This window comes from Anabrus simplex, chromosome 1 (genome assembly GCF_040414725.1).
Source record: "Anabrus simplex isolate iqAnaSimp1 chromosome 1, ASM4041472v1, whole genome shotgun sequence".
Classification (NCBI taxonomy): Eukaryota; Metazoa; Arthropoda; class Insecta; order Orthoptera; family Tettigoniidae; genus Anabrus; species Anabrus simplex.
Window position 1 is genome coordinate 663768319 of NC_090265.1, and position 16041 is coordinate 663784359.

Here is a 16041-nt window from a genome sequence, read left to right on the forward strand (position 1 = left end):
TATGCGCCGAGACCCACTCTGCATCTACCGACCTAACGGAAAGGAATCTTCAGGATGTAGGTTCCGCGGTTTCAAAGATGTTTAAAGTATCTCTGACTTACTGAGTTACTGACTTATGAATTCCTGTGTTGGGTATTGATAAAATTTTCTTCATGCTGTATGTTTCAAGTTCCCTGTTTTATTTACGCCAGTGGAGTTCGGGTTTATCTGTAACAGTCAACACTCCACAAAAGACTGACATTGTCACAGCTGAATAGGCAGAGAACGGCATATTCTGCGCTGTTTGTTATTAGCGATAAACGCAAAATGCGACTTCAAGAATCACCGAGAAGTACGTGCACATTTTATCCATATAAGACTGATTTATGAAGATTACGAAATTTGTGAAAAACAAATTATTATTCTACTTTTTCCTGATAATGTTTTTTCTGTTCAACAAGTTTCTGAAGTGCACGTGAAGTGATATTACAGTACAATTTCGTCTTAGAAAGTGACGCAATTAATGATGTGCCTTGCATAGTGGTTTAACTTAAATAAGAAATATGTAAGGGAGATATTAAAATAACAAACCAAACCAAACCCCGTGGCGCAACAGCCCTGAAGGGCCTACCAAGCGACCGCTGTTCAGCCCGAAAGCCTGCAGATTACGAGGTGTCGTGTGGTCAGCACGACGAATCCTCTCGGCCGTTATTCATGGCTTTCTAGACCAGACCCGAACTCATACCGTCAGGTAGCTCCTCAATTGTAATCACGTAGGGTGAGAAGACCTCGAACCAGTTCTCAGATCCAGGTAAAATCCCTGACCTGGCCGAGAATCAAACCCAGGGCCACCGGGTAAGAGGCAGGCACGCTACCCCTACACCACGGGGCCGGCGTATTAAAATAATGTGTGTATGCATGAATGAATGAATGAATTGATTGATTGATTGATTGATTGATTGATTGATTGATTGATTGATTGATTGATTGATTGATTGATTGATCGATCGATCCTGGTTTTACGGCCAGATGCCGTTCCTGATTGCAACCCTACGTGGATTGAAGTTTGTACTATTCCGTGTTTCTGTGATAGTTTGTAGTGTGATTTGTTGCTTGTGGATGGAAGTATACATTGAGGCAAATACAAACACCCACTCCCTGGACCAAAGGAACTAACTACTGTATACGCAGTTAAACTCTCGACTCAGCTGGGAATTGAACTCTGTGAACCGAAGGCCAGTACATTGACCATTCATCGAAGGATGACGTGAAAATAAATACATTATATTGGCGGTATTAATCGTGAAGTCCGACTCATTGGTCAGCATTGAGGCATTTGGTTCAAAGGGTGCCGGATTCGATTCTCGGTCAGGTCGGGGATTTTCATCGCCTCTGATTAATTCTTCTGGCCCGGGGACTAGGTGTTTGTGTTCGTCCCAACACTTTCCTCTTCATGTTCAGACAACATACTACCAACCACCACAGAAACATGCAATAGTGATTACATCTCTCCATGGAGGGTTGGCGTCAGGAAGGGCATCCGGCCGTAAAACAGGGCAAAATCTACATGTGCTACACAGTTCGCACCCGCGACCCCACAGGTGTGGGAAACGCGGTTGAAAAAGAAAAAAAGAAGTAGAATAGTGAAGAAGAGTACTTTTTCAACAAAATGTGTAAATAGAAAGAGACAATGTTCTGTGGAGTTCTTTAGTTGGAAAAATAAATACACTGGGGGAGCTCATCTTAATTTGAAAAAGTGCTCATATCGGTTGATATCTGGCTTGCTGGCTCGTTTGCTGATCGCCTTCCTGCCCTCAACTATCAATATGCATTTGGAACTGGGTTGAATTTCTTAAAGATGTTTATAAAACAATTTTAAACGAAACGTTCACGTGGCAATATTTTCCGTAGCGCAGCACTGACTAAAGCATATCTACAGCTTATGAGGTGGTCAACTTGTTGGCTTGTTTGAAGTCAAAGTTCTGGAAATTTTAATGTGGATTAAGCTGTTCTTCTCGCAAGTCCTGTCAACTGTTCTTCATGGTCAGGTAAAGGTATACAGAGACCTTTGTTGTCAAATTTGTCACGGTCCAGGTAGTTATTGTTAAGAAAGGAACGTGATGGACACCTGTCCAAAGACATGTAACTTCTTCTTAGCCTGAGTGGCCGGTCATTTAACAAATGCAGTAGGTTGAACAAAAATCCTTCACAGCAAAGAGGATCTTTTTCGAAGAAAATTACCCATTGCATTGTGCTTATGATTATTGTCGTAAATCATTCGATAACTTTCACTGTACGCAGACGGCCTTGACCGCCAGTGGGAGATATCTTCTATCACTAGTGACGTCCTGTGCTATCCATAGTTTCCTTACGAACTGTGTATTGAGCCCTCAGCTCGAAGGCTGGTTGGATCTTTAACTACTCGAACACTTGTCATAAGTGGCCTAGGCGTCCCTGGAGGTACGTGCCAGGGAAATAACGAGTGATGTAGTTTCCCGTTGCATTCTTCATCGAGTCATAAGGTGCTATTACAGTACATGTCAGTCTGCCAACCCTACTGATTGTGAGAGGCATACAATAACCGACCCAATCAGTGGCTCTGTAGTGGCTGCCTGGCCGAGGCGTTAAAGGCGTGCTTGATTCACCTTGACCACGTGAAGTAACTTCACGATTTTATTCCCTTCCTTCTTTCCCGCGTCAAGAGTTTCTCATTGAAATGGTCAGCCTCTCAGTATACATCGGGACCAAATGGCCATAAAAGGAAATCCTCCTTTTTTTTTGATTGTCTGATAGCTTTTCATTTTTCAAATAAAGTTCTTTTCCTTTCATTCATTTTTCTTTTTCTTTGGACCAAGAATTTTTCCGAGTACTTTCATTTCCTTATGTTCTAATTCGTCAATTATCCCTTTTTTTCTTTAAGACGAAATATTCAGTTGCATACATGCACTCCGCTTTTATGACGGTGTTGTAATGATCAAGCTGTTTTTTTGTTTTCTTGCGATTGGCCTTACGTCGCACCGACACAGATAGGTCTTATGGCGACGAAGGATAGGAAAGGTCTAGGAATGGGAAGGAAGCGGCCGTGGCCTTAATGAAGGTATAGCCCCAGCATTTGCCTGGTGTGAAAATGGAAAACTACGGAAACAAATCTTCAGGGCTTCCGACAGTGGGGTTTGAACCCACTATCTCCCGGATGCAAGCTCACGGCCGCACGACCAACTCGCTTTTGTTAGGCCGCCTGGTGGCTATGGTCGTCAAGGTGCCAAGTCTATATAGTCTAACACCGTAGTTAGCGGGTTCGAGACCCATTGGTCGAAAAGAATTTCACCATCAGAATGTTGGCTGGCAGGATACGAGAGGTGGTGGTATACAATCTCTGATCACTAGGTTGCGTACCAAAAGCCTGGGTTAAATTCTAGAACTCTCCGCAGTGCTCCTATGAAGATTCGTTTGCACCCATTGAAGGTGGGGGGGGGGTAGAATAACATCCTCGGTATCCCCTGCCTATCCCTAGCTTGGGAGCGTAGGGTGTTGATCACGGGGCACTTGGCTGAGTCCTGTCATTGCTTTCACTTACTTGCGGCCAGGCTCCTTACTTTCATGTATACTATCCGACCTTCCTTGGCCACCTCTTGTTCTTTTCCGACCGCTACGGTATTAGATTTACGAGGCCTAGAGAGTCTTTCATTTCACGCTCATCTTGGCCCTTGTCTTCCTTTGGCCGATACCTTCATATTACGAAGTGTCTGACCCGTCCCATCTTCTCCCTCTGATTGGTGTTAATGGAGTATGGTTGCACATAACAATAATCTTAAAACAATAATCACCAACTCCACCCACACATAATTCGTCCGTCGGATGGAGACTTTAAGCCTTGAGCAGACTTCGTGGTGCTATTCGGCAGGAATAGGCTATATGCTGGCACCAGGCTTCGTCCTCTCTCTCTCCCTACTATCATTAATCACGTCATCCATTTCATCTCATTAACTCTTCTGATGATATTCACGTCGGAAGGTTATCCGGTGGTAAAATCTCGCTACGATGATTCATCTCACTTCATACCCCATTCCGTAGATATATATCTCTCTCTCACTCACTCTCTCTCTCTCTCTCTCACACACACACACACACACACATTGATTTATTGTTGAAAATCAACCAAAGATAAGCTAGTTCCATTTTGTGATCTTGCTTTGTTTGCTGTCTCAAAACCATTAGACTGAATTATTTCTCCGAGGTTCGTAAATAATAATAATAATAATAATAATAATAATAATAATAATAATAATAATAATAATAATAATAATAACATTGTTTTTACGCCCCACTAACTACTTTTACGGTTTTCGGAGACGCCGATATGCCTGAATTTTGTCCAGAGGGAGTTCTTTTACTTGCCGGTAAATCTACCGACACGGGGCTGATGTATTTGAGCACTTTCAAATAACCACAGGACTGAGCCAGGATTGAAGCTGCCGCCTTGGGCCCAGAAAACCAGCGCCTTAATATCTGAGCCACTCGGCCCAGCTAAATTATTATTATTATTATTATTATTATTATTATTATTATTATTATTATTGTTGTTGTTGTTGTTGTTGTTGTTAAGTATCCATAAACTCGATAACACTTTTTTTAAATGGTGGTAGTGATGGTACTGCTGCTAGTGCCGGATAGCATACACAAGTACATGGACCACATGGCTGAATATATTTCTAGTCCTGAGGATTTTTCTTTCAATCGTATATCCATATTCCACTGTTACACTACAGCAGACAGCTCAGTAACACTAATATGATTGATATGAAGTTCTAAGAGAAGGAAATATTATTTCATTTTTGGCAGAAAATATAACTATAGAGAATAAGAAAACAAATTATAGCCTACACATTGTATATTTTACTCAAACAAAATAAGGTAATATTTCTTAGTTCTTCATTAATAAATCATACCCGATCGTGCACCAAACAAGGTGTAATGGAGGATTCATCTTAGGCCTACCTATGTGTTGGGAATTCCAAGTTATGTTCGATCATGGATAAGACTGACAGTGTCAAAGCCTAGATAACCGAAAATGTGTTTCGAAAAAAGTGCATCGAAGTCCTCAAATATTCCAGTCGTCTACGAGCTGCCGCCTTAGATTTCCTTTTTTTTTTTTTTTTTTTGCTAGGGGCTTTACTTCGCACCGACACAGATAGGTCTTATGGCGACGATGGGATAGGAAAGGCCTAGGAGTTGGAAGGAAGCGGCCGTGGCCTTAATTAAGGTACAGCCCCAGCATTTTCCTGGTGTGAAAATGGGAAACCACGGAAAACCATCTTCAGGGCTGCCGATAGTGGGATTCGAACCTACTATCTCCCGGATGCAAGCTCACAGCCGCGCGCCTCTACGCGCACGGCCAACTCGCCCGGGATTTCCTATTTTATCAGCCAACCTTTCTCCGGTAAAATTTTAAACCGAGAGAGGCAAAGCTGTTGGTTAATACAAATGTAACTGTTATCTCAGTTTTCCTAGCTTTAAGCCGAGATAAAAGCTTTTAGTTCCTTTGGTGAATACGTGCTTAGGTGATTTACTGCACCCAAATGAAGGAACAACGAAGAACCGTGACGCGTCCTTCCTTCTTTAAATGTTCTTTTTTAAAATAGAAGAAACACGATGTCGAACGATCGGAACAGTTAGGTAAAATGAAAGGGTGGTAAATTGAATTACAGTATAATGAGCGGTTCCTTATTGTGTTCCCCTAATGGCACGAACTTCACACAACGGTAAGTGGTTTAGAAGCGGGATCGTGTAGTGCACGCGTGAACACTATTACAGATATAATTAGCATACAGGGGCTTATCTGGTGATGTGAATGACCTCTAGCTTGCTTCCGGGACTGACCAGCATTTACTCTTCTAGAAACAAGTACCTTGGAGAATATGGTTCCTTCTTTCTTGACTACTCCATTATGTTTTCCACGCGCATTCTACTAGAAGAACCTCTCCCGTCCCTCTTGGATGGGTACGGTAGAATACGTCCACAGTATCCCATGTCTGTCCTACAAGATACTAGAAGAGGACCTAAGGGATCACACCTTAGGAACTTCGAAATAGCGACAACAGGTCCCGTAACTGAGCCTACCATTATTTCCACTTCCTTGTAGCAGCTCCTCAGCTTCATCTTTGCTGCCCGACCTTCCTTGGTCAACACTTGTTCTCTTCCTACCCCGATAGTATTAGGTTTGCGAGGCCTAGGGCGTATCTTTCATTTTTACGTCCTTTGAGATTCTTCCCTTTCTTTTAGCGATGCTTCAGTCTTTGAAGTGGCGGGTCTCTTCGATTTTTCCTTCTAATTAATGTTGATAGAGGATGGTTACCCAGTTCTACTTCCTCTTAAAACAGTAACCCTTGCATTCGGGAGATAGTGGGTTCGAACCCTACTGGCGGCAGCCCTGAAAGTTTTCCGTGATTTTCCATTTTCACACCAGGCAAATGTTCGATTTGTACCTTAATTGAGACCACGGCAGCTACTTTTCCACGTCTAGCCCTCTCCTATCCCATCGTCACCATAAGACCTATCGGTGTTGGTGCGACGTAAAGCCAATTGAAAATTTAAAAAAGTAACCCCCTCTAACATTTCTACGAGAATCGGTCCGCAAGCTGTAGGGTTGAGGAGGGAAAGGTGAGGGGAAAGGGGGGGGGGGGGCGTGATGTTGGGAGTGATTAACGTCGTAAGGGGAAATGCAACGACGATAAAAAACGAAGAAGTTTGATCCTTTGAACAGTGTCACTTAGTATCAGCAAAAAAAAAGGGGCAAAATGAAGACTTCCACCGACCAACTGACTGCGTAGTTTGGGTCACGTAGCTGTCAGCTTGCATTCGGGAGATAGTGGGTTCGAACCCCTGAGGATGGTTTTCCATAGTTTTCCATTTCTCACACTAGGCTAATGCTGGGCCACGGTATATTTCTTCCCACCCCTAGCCCTTTCCTGTCCCATCGTCGCCATAAGACCTACCGGTGTCGGTGCGACGTAAAGCAAATTGTAAGACGACTTCCGAAGCTTCGCAAACTTAATTTCAGAAGAGAACAAGAGTTGACCAAGGGAGGCCGGATAGGAAAGACGAATGTGAGGAGGTTGGTACCAGTAAGTAGGGCAGCAATTAGCTAGTTCGTATCATGTAGCATGTCATTTCTCTTGTGATCTGTTAGTCTCCTAAAATAACTATATAAATACTCAGGAAATAGTCTCAGATTTATGACCATCGTTACACAGAGGAGATATCATTACTGGATTATTCATTAAAATTTTAAATCCTAATTATGTTAACTAGAAAAGACACTGATAATCTCGAGAGATTTTTTTATTGCGTTTACAATTAGTTTACGTAGCACTGACGCAGATAGATCTTATGGGAACGGTGGGATAGGAAAGGGCTATGACCAGGAAGGAAGCGACCGTGGCCTTTATTAAAGTACAGCTCCAGCATTTGCCTGTTATGAATCTCGAGATATATTCAGGTCAATTTTGCCCTATTTGGATTTCTTCTTCTTTTCCATGTGTTAGGTCAAGGGTCCCTTTATGGTTGTGCATTTTATCTCCATACCTTCATTGGACGTCCTATAGATGTGTTTTCGTTTGGTAGTCTTCCAGATTCCATCCCTTGAACGTGGCGTTTCCAGTGTTCTTGGTAATTATAGATATAATTAATTGTTGGTTTCACATGAAATTTCTTAACCAAATCTTCATGTCTTTCATGATCCAATTTTATATAGACTGCTGTTCGGAGCATGAATGCCATTTCACGTGCTGTAATTCTGGAAATGTGTTGAGTTCTTTTCGTCCATGCCTCGCGCTGCCGTAGCAAAGGCTTGGTCTGGCTAAAGTGTTTTAGAGATGTTAGCGAGTGTGCTTTTGGACAAGAGAAGGCTGGGCAATGTGACTTATAATTCATGTTTTTCTGATATATTTGAAATGAAATGGCCAATTTAAGTACATAAAAAATATAAAATTCTACATTTCTTTTCTTGCATCATTGTATGTGATATATTTCACATCTTTCGCCGCATAGGGTACACACGCAGTCGTTTTTTTACTGTATGATATCGTAAGATCGCACGTAATTTATGTTGAAACACGTGTATAGTTTCTCTTGTTTGCACGTGTCTGAGCTCTTGGTTTGCACCCTTCCATTTCCTCTCCATCATGGCGTCAGTTGAATAAAATAAGAGCCAGATTTCTTCAAGAATCTGTTTGCTTTGCCTTATATTTTGGAGATAAAACTTAAACGTCAAATCTTCAATGAAGAAACTCTTTAGCCTGTACATACACTCATCTGAACTGTGTATTGCTCTATTCAAATATCTTGCTTTGATTTTCTCAATAGTCCTTATAGGTCTATCAGCTAGAGATAATTTTTTCCATATTAAATGAATCCCATAATAAACATCCTGATTGCTGTTCATGTGAAAGTTTATGCAGGTCCTAAATTTTGAAAATTTGATGGCAGCAACCGCCTTTAAAAAAAATATCTAATCTGAAAGAGCTGGCTGGTATATTTGGAATACGTATAATTAAGAATTATAACTATTTATATTAATATTAAGATTATATTCTTTTGCGTTTGTGCCATGTGAAGCGATACAAATTGCCGTTGAACCTTAATATTTTACGAAGTCTTTTACTTCGCTTCCGCTGAAGAGAACACGTCTCTTCAAACGAATACCGTGTCTTGTATTTCGGTCCATGGGTGGGTAAATCGAAACATGAATGGAAGGTAGAATAATTTATTTTTAGTGTACAGACAATGACCTGCGATTGAAAATTACATGTTTGAATGTGCTGATGCCAACGCTGGTGATCAGAGAGCATCACGTACGGAAGTAATTACGTCATGTGCGGAAGATGGAGACCGATGCTGCACGTTTCCTGCATTGTTGTGACAGGAAGCTGACTGCATTATTGCACCACTTTCATAACTTCCTTTCATTACAACAAAATACTAGGAAAATGCTATTTCCATCACTGTTGTTTTTCACGTAGAATAGTTTGTAGTTTTGAAGCCGTACTCGGGCCTGTGACATACAAAAACGTAAATGTTTTATAATCGAAATAATTTCTAGCGAGCACGTTAGATGACCGTGTTCAATATATCACTGTCAAGAGGAAGGACCGGTGTATCCAGCAATACGTGTCTGATCTTCGCATGGCGTCATCGGGTAATTCAGTAGCACCGCCATTTTAAGGTACTAACATGATAGTGCCATGCGGTCAACATTTATTGTAGCTCTGGACTCCGGTGTGGTAGCATGTCGTATAAGCTGCTGACTGATTCATTTCAAGAATTTCTTTAAGTACACAGTGAAAAGAAATCAAATAATGAGCTAATTGTGGTGCGAAGGAGTACGAGAAGGTTCTTTCGCAATATTTCCTAATATATGGAAAATAAATGGCTTTGAACTTAACGAAAACTCATTCGAGAGGTTAATGAGGCTTGCCAGAATTCCAAAATGACCAAAATAAACAATCCTAACCTTCAAAAGGTTTATCAGGAGCGCCTCAAAGCTAATAATAATAATAATAATAATAATAATAATAATAATAATAATAATAATAATAATAATAATAATAATAATAATAATAATAATAATTACATCGCACCGACACAGATAGGTCTTATGGCGACGATGAAATGGGAGAGGGCTAGGAGTGGGAAGGAAGCTACCGTGACGTTAATTAAGGTACAGCCCCAGCATTTACCTGGTGTGAAAATGGGAAACCATCTTCAGGGCTGCTGAAAGTAAAGCAAATTGTTATATATATATATATATATATATATATATATGTCTCTACAACAGAAAATGTGTCTACAAGCACAGAAAACTAAGACATTACAATACAGTCATTAAACCAGAGTGTCTTTATGGATCAGAAACGCTAATTTTGAACAGGAAAGCAGACATTGGAAACATTGAGATAAAGGAACGCAAAGTCATAAGAAAAATTCTAGGCCCAAAACTCACCGACGGACAGTACCGACTCAGAGGCAGACAGGAAATCAAACAATACACAAATATTCACAGTTATATTATAAAATGCCGATTACAATTCTATTGACATAATAAAAGAATGCACTCAGACAGACTTAAAGAACAAATAGCCGAATTCTATGGAAACTGGATTGGTAAAATCAAAACCTATAAAGGCACAGAAAGGAAGCCCGCAGTAAAATAATGAAAGAAATATGCGCACAAAGGAAGGCAAATTGACCTCTATAAGTACTTTGCCTGGTCGTATTGGGATTATTCTAATATAATAATAATAATAATAATAATAATAATAATAATAATAATAATAATAATAATAATAATAATAATAATAATAATAATAATAATAATAATAATAATCTGTTTTAAACTGTTTTAATTCGTAGACAGAAATTACCGACAATAGTAATAGTGCTAAACCAATAATAAAATTAATCGTTGATTAATCAAGCCCCACTATTGGCAGGCTAGAAGATGGTTTTATGGTGGTTGCCTATAACTTAATTAAGACCACGGTCGCTTCCTTCCCAGTCCTAGCCTTACCTAAATACTTAACTTTCGTGCGCATATTAACTCTAACTTAATAAATTCATATTTTATTATGCGCATAGAAATCGATTATTTTACCGTATGCATACATACTGTGTAATACTGTCATGTATAAAGAGGAATTGAATACAGAATAGAGCAAATAGCGAATGCTACATCAGAAACCGTAGCGATGAGGCGCGAACGTACTGTGAATTCTGAATACAATGCAGCGCCCTGTCTCACCGCTTCCTGGGCCATCAGGTGTGATGTGTTGGTAACATAAGTGTCAGGCGCACTGCTAGCATCCTGCTCCTTGATCAGTTCGGACTCGCCTGCCTAACGACTTAACTTTCGAAGAAATAGATCCAATAAAAAGGCATAAATGTAATTTTTCTTGTTGAGATCCATTTTCATGAAATTTTTCACGATGAGAGAGACATCGAGCAAAATATTTCAGGTACTTCCGGATCCATTGTACAATTTGTGATATGTTTTAATTGAATCGTATTGCAAGCAACGCATATGTCATCGTTTAATACATCGAATATTATTTTCTTCCGGTTCAGTAGTGTTAGGGCGTTCGAGGCCTGTGCTTCCCTCCCATTCCACTCTCATAAATCTTTCTTTCCCCTGATTCTTCCAGTGATTGATCACTCACGTTTTTCAGGACTAAACGGGTGCCATATACACTGACTGACAGAGCAAATGCAACACCAAGGAGGAGTGGTTCGAAAGGGATGAAAGTTGGGGAAAAAACAGAGTCGGCACGGAAGAATAATTGATGTTTATTTCAAACCGATATGCAGGTTACACAATGCGCACGGCATCGACTCAGTAGGATGTAGGACCACCGCGAGCGGCGATGCACGCAGAAACACGTCGAGGTACAGAGTCAATAAGAGTGCGGATGGTGTCCTGAGGGATGGTTCTCCATTCTCTGTCAACCATTTGCCACAGTTGGTCGTCCGTACGAGACTGGGGCAGAGTTTGCAAACGGCGTCCAATGAGATCCCACACGTGTTCGATTGGTGAGAGATACGGAGAGTACGCTGGCCACGGAAGCATCTGTACACCTCGTAGAGCCTGTTGGGAGATGCGAGCAGTGTGTGGGCGGGCATTATCCTGCTGAAACAGAGCATTGGGCAGCCCCTGAAGGTACGGGAGTGCCACCGGCCGCAGCACATGCTGCACGTAGCGGTGGGCATTTAACGTGCCTTGAATACGCACTAGAGGTGACGTGGAATCATACGCAATAGCGCCCCAAACCATGATGCCGCGTTGTCTAGCGGTAGGGCGCTCCACAGTTACTGCCGGATTTGACCTTTCTCCACGCCGACGCCACACTCGTCTGCGCTGACTATCACTGACAGAACAGAAGCGTGACTCATCGGAGAACACGACGTTCCGCCATTCCCTCATCCAAGTCACTCTAGCCCGGCACCATGCCAGGCGTGCACGTCTATGTTGTGGAGTCAATGGTAGCCTTCTGAGCGGACGCCGGGAGTGCAGGCCTCCTTCAACCAATCGACGGGAAATTGTTCTGGTCAATATTGGAACAGCCAGGGTGTCTTGCACATGCTGAAGAATGGCGGTTGACGTGGCGTGCGGGGCTGCCACCGCTTGGCGGCGGATGCGCCGATCCTCGCGTGCTGACGTCACTCGGGCTGCGCCTGGACCCCTCGCACGTGCCACATGTCCCTGCGCTAACCATCTTCGCCACAGGCGCTGCACCGTGGACACATCCCTATGGGTACCGGCTGCGATTTGACGAAGCGACCAACCTGCCCTTCTCAGCCCGATCACCATACCCCTCGTAAAGTCGTCTGTCTGCTGGAAATGCCTCCGTTGACGGCGGCCTGGCATTCTTAGCTATACACGTGTCCTGTGGCACACGACAACACGTTCTACAATGACTGTCGGCTGAGAAATCACGGTACGAAGTGGGCCATTCGCCAACGCCGTGTCCCATTTATCGTTCGCTACGTGCGCAGCACAGCGGCGCATTTCACATCATGAGCATACCTCAGTGACGTCAGTCTACCCTGCAATTGGCATAAAGTTCTGACCACTCCTTCTTGGTGTTGCATTTGCTCTGTCAGTCAGTGTATTTACTTCCCATTAATCCATTGTTTAGCCACTTGTCATTCAAATTATTATATGATGCAATGTATTTAATGTAAGTAATGTCTACAAGCCCACGCACAAGCATGCTTACATGGGATTCACTAAAATGTAGATTGAACTATTGTAATTGTGAATAATGTGAATTGAAATAAAATTAATAAATATTTTTTTGCTAGTGGCTTTACGTCGCACCGACACAGACAGGTCTCATGGCGACGATGGAATAGGAAAGGGCTAGGAGTTGGAGGGAAGCTGCAGTGGCCTTAATTAAGGTACAGCCCCAGCATTTACCTTGTATGGAAATGGGAAACCACGGAAAACCATCTTCAGTGGGATTCGAACCCACTACCTCCCGGATGCAAGCTCACAGCAGCGCGCTTCTAACCGCGCGGCCAACTCGCTCTGTAATAAATAAATAAATAAATAAATAAATAAATAAATAAATAAATAAATAAATAAGACATTCCTTTTCATTTCAATAGTCTTCGTCATTATATTCCTGATAAGTGAAGGATAATGAACACGCGATTTCATAGCGTTTATAAACAAAATCACCACAACAACAATAAAAACAACAGCCGCCACTATCGCCAGTTCGTAATCATGACGATTGAACAGTACTCCCTCCTTAACGATGCTCTAAAATCTAAATTCGTGAATTACTCCATTATTATGAATCGCGCGGTAAAAATGGATCATATATAAATGATTGTAAACTAGATTATTTGTAATTATTATTTTATATTTCATTGTTCTGTCTCAGCTTTATCCTTGGCTTTGACAAAATGAAAGTGACTGAGGTATGAGTGATGCTAGTAATGCCATTCCTTCTGCAGCCAGTCCCTGCTATGAATGGTGTGAAAATATTGCTCATAGGGTCGGTTGGTGCATGCATTTCAGTGGGTTTGGCAGACTGATATGTAATAGCAACTTCTGGCTCGGTGAGGAAAGCAATGGGAAACTACCTCACTCCTCATTTCCCTAGTACGCCTCTTCAGTGATGCCTAGGCCATCTATGACAGCTGATGGCGGAGCTGTTGAGGATCCAACCAGCTTTCGGGCTGAGGACTAAACATACAAACATACAAACACACATTTTACATTGAACTGATATTTCCGGAGATAATTGGAAACTAATGAACATAAAATCATACAGCTTCATTTTAGACTGTTATGCCTTTCAGCATTGAGTCTGCAAGACTCTGTAAATTTACTAAACACCACCGTAATCCTCTATTTGACACTAGTTTTGTGGCCTCTGTTAGTCTATACTTCTTATATTTAAATCATTAAAACCGCGTCTAGCCATCGTCGTCTTGGTCTCCCTCTACTTCTCTTACCGTCCACGACCGAATCCAATATTCTCCTGAAAAATACAATTATTTCGAATATCTTCGTTATTATTTCTTGCACAGTAAATTGCGTGAAACATAAAAGATACGACATTATACTTTACGCAACTTCTATTTTGTACATTTTTTCGATACATCTAATCCTAACAGTGTAATTTGGCCTTTCTTGCTTTCCCTCTTAGAATTGCTGCGCCACTGTGTACTAATCAGTAGGGTTCGGAAGTTTATGACCTAAAGAAGTAGGAACATATTCAAGCAAATATGCCCTGAAAACTAGCTAAATATGACGTAAAAAGCATTTTAGGGATATCATCATCATCCAGGTATTCTGCCTTATGACAGGTTTTCCACTTTTGCCTGTCCTGCGCCAAGTTTTTTATGTCCGAATATTTCTTTCCTTTGATATTGTTCAGCATTTGCTATTTTTTCCTTCCTCTTCCTCGTTTGCCTTTCACCATTCCTTCTATTCCTTCTTTGAGTGAACAGTCCCACCTCAAACAATGCCCGATCCAGATAATTTTTCTCCATCTAATGATTTGTATTATACTTCGTTCTACTCCAACTCTTCCTAATACCTCATCATTCCTTACCCGGTTTTCCCATTTCATTTGTTCTATTCTCCTTCATACCCACATCTCTAGTGCCTCCAATCTTCTCTCATCTTCCTTTCGCAATGTCTAAGTCTCTGCGCCATACAGCGCTATGCTTCAAATATAACACTTAGCAAGTCTTTTCCTCAAATCATTGTTTAGTGACCCACAGAGTAATTTTGATTTTCCCTTAAAGCCTTCTGTTGCCATGGCACTTCTTTTCTTTATTTCTGTCGTGCAATACATATCATCTCTGATCATACTTCCCAAATACTTAAAGTTACTGACTTGCTCTATTTCTTCTTCCCCTATACTGATATGACAACTTCTACCTCTTCCTCCAATTAGCACACGTTTGGTCTTCTTCTTCATAATTCCCATTCCATAGTCTTCTAGTTGCATGTTGAGTTTATCTAACATTTGTATCATATCACGTTCGATTTCTTCCATCACAACCATATCATCTGCAAATCTTATATATTCTACTCACCTATCTCCAACACAAAATCCACTTTTTCCATTAAAACTTACATTGATTATTTATTCGAGATAGAAGTTGAACAGTGTCGGTGATAAAGAGCAGCCCTGTCTTGCACCTCTTCCTAATTCAGTTTCTTCACTCATCTCATCTCCTATTTTCATTCTTGCTGTATGGATGAAATACAAATTCTTTGTTAGCCTTCTATCCCTCCAATCAACTCCATGTTTCTTCAGGATTGTCATCAATTTGTCCTATCTGACACAGTCAAAAGCCTTCTCAAGATCAATAAATAGAGCATAAACCTTTCTGTTTTTCTGTATGTACCTCTCTCCTATCACCGTCAGTAGCCCAATGGCATACCTTGTTCCAACTCCTCGCCTGAAACCAAACTGTAGCCAGTATTAGACTATTACTAACACTAAACGTGTCAAAAGTGATTAGCGATAATACAGCAGACATGTTTAATGAAGCAAACTGACAGAGCTACAGCAGGTAAATTAAAACTGTATTGAACATTTATTGAATACATAGGCCTACCTCTGAGGCGCATTTCACATTATTTTTCGTAAAAAGTAACCAAAAAATGAATTAATAGCATGCTTTTTGGTATCTGTCACGTATGTTCGTACATCATCTCTTTCTCAGAATCATGTCTTCTAAACCTTCTACCTTATCTCTTTCGGGAAAAGAAAGAAAAATACATCTACTACAGTATTGTGAGATCCTGTGTTTGAAAATCGACGCAGATGACATGTACCTTGTTAAAACGACGCCTCAATTTAAACATAAATGCTCAAAATATAACCAAATGTGACCTTATATCACTAAAATAAGAAAAAGATGTCCGAACCAATAAAGAGGACACAAATATGCATTATGTAACATAAAATGGTTTTAAGTGCGATCGGGAACGCATAAATCACAGTTATTTCGTTAGATTTCGGGAATGAAATATGACTT

At 41.1% G+C, this 16041-nt stretch overlaps 1 protein-coding gene across 1 annotated transcript in view; it reads left to right on the forward strand.

Annotated features, from left to right (window-relative positions):
* Positions 1–16041, forward strand: part of LOC136885725 (uncharacterized) — a 380798-nt gene that overhangs the window by 50748 nt on the left and 314009 nt on the right. The gene's annotated exons all lie outside the window — the stretch shown is intronic.